This window comes from Aythya ferina (assembly GCF_964211825.1).
Source record: "Aythya ferina genome assembly, chromosome: 3".
Lineage (NCBI taxonomy): Eukaryota > Metazoa > Chordata > Aves > Anseriformes > Anatidae > Aythya > Aythya ferina.
In genome coordinates, this window is record NC_140298.1 from 35,966,433 (window position 1) to 35,973,585 (window position 7,153).

Here is a 7,153-nt window from a genome sequence, read left to right on the forward strand (position 1 = left end):
GCTAAATAAAAACATCATACGATGGGTGAGCAATTGGCTAATGGGCAGGGCCCAAAGGGTTATGGTAAATGGGGCTGTGTCAGGCTGGTGGGCGGTCACCAGTGGGGTCCCTCAAGGCTCCGTTTTAGGGCCGGTACTTTTCAATATTTTTATAAACGATCTGGATGTAGGAATAGAAGGTATTTTGAGCAAGTTTGCTGATGACACCAAACTTGGAGGAGTTGTGGACTCGAATGAGGGTGTAAAGGCCTTGCAGAGGGATCTGGATAGGTTGGAGAGCTGGGCGATCACCAACCGCATGAAGTTCAATAAGAGCAAGTGCCGGGTCCTGCACCTGGGATGGGGAAACCCTGGCTGCACGTACAGACTGGGCGATGAGACGCTGGAGAGCAGCCTAGAAGAGAGGGATCTGGGGGTCGTGGTAGACAGCAAGTTGAATATGAGCCAGCAGCGTGCCCTGGCAGCCAGGAGGGCCAACCGTGTCCTGGGGTGCATCAAGCACGGCATCGCTAGTAGGTCAAGGGAGGTGACTGTCCCACTCTACTCTGCGCTGGTGCGGCCTCACCTCGAGTACTGTGTGCAGTTCTGGGCACCACAGTATAAAAAGGACATGAAACTGTTGGAGAGTGTCCAGAGGAGGGCTACGAAGATGGTGAAAGGCCTGGAGGGGAAGACGTACGAGGAACGGCTGAGGTCACTGGGCCTGTTCAGCCTGGAGAAGAGGAGGCTGAGGGGAGACCTCATCACAGTCTACAACTTCCTCGTAAAGGGGTGTCGAGAGGCAGGAGACCTTTTCTCCATTAACACCAGTGACAGAACCCGCGGGAACGGGGTTAAGCTGAGGCAGGGGAAATTTAGGCTTGACATCAGGAGGGGGTTCTTCACAGAGAGGGTGGTTGCACACTGGAACAGGCTCCCCAGGGAAGTGGTCACTGCACCAAGCCTGTCTGAATTTAAGAAGAGATTGGACTGTGCACTTAGTCACATGGTCTGAACTTTTGGGTAGACCTGTGCGGTGTCAAGAGTTGGACTTGATGATCCTTAAGGGTCCCTTCCAATTCAGGATATTCTATGATTCTATGATTCTACTAATCTGAAGAAAATGGCTTTAATCTCTCCTGGTTTATTTACTCCTGAAGGAGTGTGAAAGAGACGCGTGTCCTTGTATGTGAAGAGGAGGTGAAGGAACAGCTAGTGCAAGAAACACAAAAATCCATTGTGCCAAACTAATAGGTGGTTGGCTCTGAGCAATCACATGATTGATAGTCTTTGTCTTGTGTTTTGTGAACTATGAGTGAGAAGACACATAACTGGTTCTGATATAGACTCTACAGCCTTGTTTCAAATGTCTGGGGTGTAAAATGTTATCAAATTTTCAGTAGCCTCTCTCAAAGTACTAATCTTCAAGTAGCTCTCTGAGGACCTTATAAGCTAGGTCTTCTGCCTCTTTCCATATGTCTGTAATGACAATACTGTGTTCAACATCTTCTGTTTGCTTTCCTTGCAAGTAGTTTAAAACTGATGCTTATCACTTCTCCCATCTCTTGAGAATCCTCTTCAAAATGCAAGTCTTGACTGTGCATGCAGATGAACCTAGGCATGATGCCTTGCCAATGACAATGCTGAATTAAGTGCAACTGTGTATAACCTCAGACATTTAAGGAACTGTCTCCTCCAGTACTTCCGTGGCTGTATCAGCCACAGTGCAGCACCTGGCTGCACTGTGACCAGCAAGCTCCAGAGGAGATATTAAATCACTTGTTTAGCACCTGATGCCCAAACGTTTCCCTGGGAATGAGATCTGCCCTGTGGGCTGCCAGCTGTGTTATATTACACATCTTTCAAATCTTAAAATGTCCAGATACGTGTACATACCTGCTTCACTGAGCACCCACACCGTTTCCATCACTGGAGATTTAAAAAACATATCTCATATAGCAGCAATTTACAATAAATCATCAAGAACTGTATACAATGAGGTGCAAATTAGTATCCTGTTAAAGTAAGGAGGTCTGGTGACAAAATGAACATAAACGCTTATAGTACGAGTACGCATTGGAGAAGAGCTCCTTCAGAAATATGAACTTTTCTCAACTTCAAATGTAACTTATTTTGAAATTTATAAATCTTTTATTAACTGTTTTTTGTTTGCTTGCTTGTTTGTTTGCTTGTTCATATGTTTGTTTGGTATTTGTATTTTATGTGCTTTTTTCATTCCTGACTTGGGATAAGTGTGCATCTGAGGGAGCTAAAAAACAGCAAATGAAAATGTCTGAATGGAGCATGAAGTTTGCCTGGGTGCAGGTAACAGAATCTGAAACGTCCTCAGGAAGATCAGTTCTACTGTTCCTGAAGGGCTGGGTGAATGTGTGAGCAAGTAAATATGTAACACTGTGGGGAGGAAAGCTGCATAAGAAACTGAGGAATTTTCTCAGAAAGAAAGTTCCATGCCCTAGTTTTCCCGTTTCCAGTGTTAAGGATTGCCAAAGCACGTCTGTGTGCTATATAGAGTTTGTACTGCTTGCACTTCACACATTAGGAGAGATGCACTGAAACTCACTTCTGCATAAGTACCTAAGGTGCTTGTTGAGTAGACCATAATCTACTTCTCATTTTGGCAGTTTATGAGACTTCTCTGACAGCTCCGAAAACAGATCTCATGCCTGGCTTATTAGCAGAGCCAAAAGCAACAGCTAGATCTTACAGCTGATTTCATAGCAAAGCCATCTTGTGTCGCTTAATCTTTAAACATGACTCAACTAGGATTTTCAGTCCCCCAGGAAAATGGCTTGTTCTTACATCTAGCACTAGCAAGTACATTGTTCACAGGCTCATGAGAAAACTATAAGCACTGAAAAGAAAAACAAAAAACAAAAAAACACTTCTATCTATCATGTGTTAACAAGTCCAGATCCTTACTGTCTAGTGTTCAATTACTGATGTGTTTCTTGAGAGCAACCATGTCCTCTCTCAGCATTCATTTTGCTAAGCTAGAAAATACCTTCCTGCTAAGTCTCTTCTCACCAGTTAAATTCATGATTCTCCCATCCTTTTTTCCCTGCAGCTGTTCCTATTTCCACACATACTTCCTTTACGTGACAAACTGGACCTATACTCAGGCATCCCATTGTAGTCTGCTAGCTGCCCTGCAAACTGATGTCTGCAACCCCCTCTCCCTATTGAAAACACCTTATCTCATGCATTCTAGGCTGACATTTGCTTTTTTTTAAGTTCATATCACATTGATTACGGATAGAAAAATTTAAAATGACTAACTATATGTGAATATGTTTCTCATTTTGAGTGCACGGTCCTGAATTTATAGAATTTCCTGTTCACATTGAACATGTCCCATTGCATTTTGTATTATTTGCCAATTTCAATTGCTTCTGGCCTGTTGCTGATCCTTTTTTCCTTGTTCTTTTTATCCTATGAAATTTCACTCCTTTCCTCTGCTGCTGATGCTGCTCAACCATGTATTATCTGCACATATCATTAGTATACAAGATTATTACAAAACTACTAATTAATGAGTGGTCACAAGATCAATTCCAAGGGAATCCCACCACTAACTGCCTCCAGCTGAATGCTTCCTCATCCAGCACAGCCTGTTTTCACAGCAGAACATTGGCTTAAGCATACATTTTAATGGCACAGAATATTCTGTCAGTCAAATCCTCTGTGTGGTCACAGTAAGTAGGACCTCTTGGATACCAAGCACCTCCTTACAGGCTACAGTGCAACTCCCACTGCCATCAAAAGACAGTGAAAGCTGTAGGCAACACAGCATCTCTCAGAAATTTAGCATTATTCAGACTCTACCTGCAAGCAAGATAATGTTTTTTGTAGTTTCTATTTTGTTCATACCAGGGCTATGTCTGCCACTGCTTCAGCTCAGTGGGACTGATCCTGACCTGCACCATCCTTGGTCAATTATCATGCCCATGTGGGGATGTCTAGATGTGCCCCGGCTGTTCTCCATGTGCCCTGGCTGAGGTGGTGGGATGTACCCTGCATGGCAAGGCCCTATCCTCACACCCCAGAAAAATCCCCACAGTTCCTGCTCCACCGTCCTCAGGGAACTGTTGGTCCATGCAGTGTCCTGGAAATGACCAGAGTTAAGATGCAGCTCTTTGGTGCCAATTGCTTTGCTCATTTCTGTCACAACTCTTGTCTTCATCCACACATGTTTTTCATAGTTCTAGCATTGTATAATCATTTTTATTACCCACATGTCTGCATACCATTTAAGCAGAGGTTATGAACAGAACCATCTGCATTTCTGCATGCTACATTGAATGCCAGCTGGGGTTTTGAATCAAAAAGATGTTTTTTATTGGAACCAGGTCTTTTACTCATTTTATCTGTTCTGCATTCATATACATAAGAATATACTATAAAATTTTCCTGTTAGTATTTAAGATAACTTGAGCTACGCTGAAATTCTGCAGTAGAGGAACTGTGAAATCTCAGCAGGGAATAAATTAATAATAACAATAGTAATCAATAATTGTGACATTTAAATTTGTCTGCAAATCTGGTAGAATACCATCATGGTTCCTGTAGTACAGCTGAAGGCACTGCAATACTTTTCGTCTTACTAGTTTTTTTCCTTTGAGGAGTGAGTTCAAAATATATATGTCCATTTGCAAATATAAGCTAAATGCTGATTACTAGCTTATTCAACGGTATATAAGACAGCCACTTCAGATGTCATACATTCATTAATGAGCAGGAGAGGAAAAAAAATCTTGGAAAAGTGTTTTGTAGTTATCTATGAATGTGTCATGAATCATATGAATGTATGGCAATCAGTGCAAAAGCCCTTTTTAACATACAATGTTGCATAACCAGGAAAAGTTAGTAAATCACAAGCCAGAGCAACAGCCTGTTGCTCTAAATCTCTTTTCTTTATACTTCATGTTACATTGGGTAGCCTCAATTAATGCTTCATTAGAGGATGTACACGTATATCTTTGGGAGCATGAAGCAGGACACTAATAAAACTCATCTCTAACTTCACTAAAATAAAATGGGCTATTTCTCCCAGCAGATGGCTTTGCAGAGAGACAAGGAATCTGTTCTGTTCAGTACAGCAGTTGACTTTAGGGACATGATCAGTATGCATCCTACCCTTGCTCTGCCATTCAGAGTCCAGACTCCTTAGACCATGCAATGCCCTCCTGAAGAAGGAAAATAAGCTTAAAGTGTCAGTAATGGTCTCCTGACTGTCCCTGAGACATGGCTCCATCATTGTTCACCCTATTATTTTCTCAGAGATCTGAAGGTATGAGGGTAAAATCAAAGCCACTGCAGAGACAAATGCAGCAGCACATTTTTTATGGTTTTTATTTATTTATTTATTTATTTAAATGAGCATGCTCATATAATTGTTCAGTCATTTTGCTTTCCAGCTGTATAAAAACAAACAAACAAAAAAACTAGATGACAACAACAACACTTCTTTTCCCCTTTTATTATATTTTTATTATTTATTTTGTATTCCATATAGAGTAGAGACATGGGTGCTCGGGGTATAGACTATGTTAGAATTGAGAAGCTAACATAATACTAATATAGTAAAATCATCTGACATTGTTAGTGTTACCATTAAATATTTGCAGTAAATAAGGTACTCAGTAACAACTAGTCAAAGCAGGAGGGAAGTATTTTTCTGTTATCTTTTTCTTATCATTTAAATTATCTATCTGTCTCAAAATGAGAAAGGAAGAGTTCTTTTCTACCTTGAAAACAATTTACAACAGTCATTCTTCAGCCTTGCTCCAAGACTTATTTAAGGATGAAATTCTGAAAGTACTCATGAATTCTATCTATTTGCTCACATAAGTAAAACTTCATTGATATTTGTGGAATAATATGATTGTATAAAATTAATCTACTTATCTATCTATATTCAGAATGGAATATTAAGTGGATAATCTTATTGCAGTTGAGTAAATCAGTCCTACGAAATATTTTTCTGATTTATTTTGCTATTTTTTCTGCCTCAGTACTGAGAAGCCCATTCCTCAAGTTTATTGTTGCTTGATGCAGAATACAAACAGTGAACAAGTCTTGAAAGCCAATTCTGCAGTTATTTAACTTTACATTTTTTGAGTGGGTTGCTGACAGCTTGTTAAGTTCAGCATCAGAATAAGACTTCAGAGTCCTAGCCTGAAGCTGCTGCTAAGTGACTCATTAAGAATATTTAACAGTTAGAATTTAGACTGTTCTTTACATTTGATATAAATCACATGATTTTTTTTTCAACAAACACAAGTATATTCCTAAGTCTACAACCCATAATTGCAAATACAAAATTCACTTTCTGAGTATATTTTGTTTTGAGATATCCAACACAGTTCACCTGAATGTGAAATTCACCCTGTAAATTCGCTTAGATACAACTTGCTTGATATGAAAATCCTTGTCCAGCTCTGGAACAGTGTCCATGAGAAATAATAGAGGAATGAATAATCTTTTGCTGTAATTGCCAAGAAGCATCATGGTGACTCAAAGTAGAGCCAGCTTAATGTCCTTTCAGCAAAAATAAATAAATTTAATTTTGGACTAAAATATCTTGACTCAGAAAGGACTAACTCTTTATTCTTGACTTTTCCAAAGTGGATTTTTTCTAATATTAATTTTTAGGAAATTATTTGCCCAGGCACAAGAATAGCAGAAGAAACTGAGATATTGATGAAATGCAGAATAATACACAAGGGAAACCTCGCATGTAAGCAAACTTAAATGATGATGGTTTCTAAATTAGCTATCACCATTCAGAAAATATTTGATGGTTCTCTGAAAATACTAGCACAATGTTCTGCAATGATCATAAAGGCTAATATAATGCTAGAAGTTATTAGGGATTGGATAGAGAATAAAACAGAAAATATCTTTGCACCACTGTATAAAATCACAGCATACCCACATCTTGAAAACTGTCCAATTCAATCCACTTGACAACAATACGGTGGAGTTCCAAAATCATGAGAAGAGTGATTAGAAATACAGAACAGTTACCATGTGAGGACAGCATGCAGCTCTTCGTTTTGGAAAAGAAAATTTCAGACTAAAAGAAATCATCAAAGAGGTCTATACAATCTTATCCAGAATCAGTCTGACAAATGAGCAGAAACGACAAGCTATT

At 39.7% G+C, this 7,153-nt stretch overlaps 1 long non-coding RNA gene across 1 annotated transcript; it reads left to right on the forward strand.

Moving 5' to 3' along the window:
* Positions 1–787: 787 nt before the first annotated feature.
* LOC311434853 lies at positions 788–2,143 on the forward strand. The gene is made up of 2 exons (XR_014691772.1): positions 788–1,378; positions 1,436–2,143. It is a non-coding gene; the product is annotated as an uncharacterized lncRNA (long non-coding RNA).
* The last annotated feature ends 5,010 nt before the right edge of the window (positions 2,144–7,153 follow it).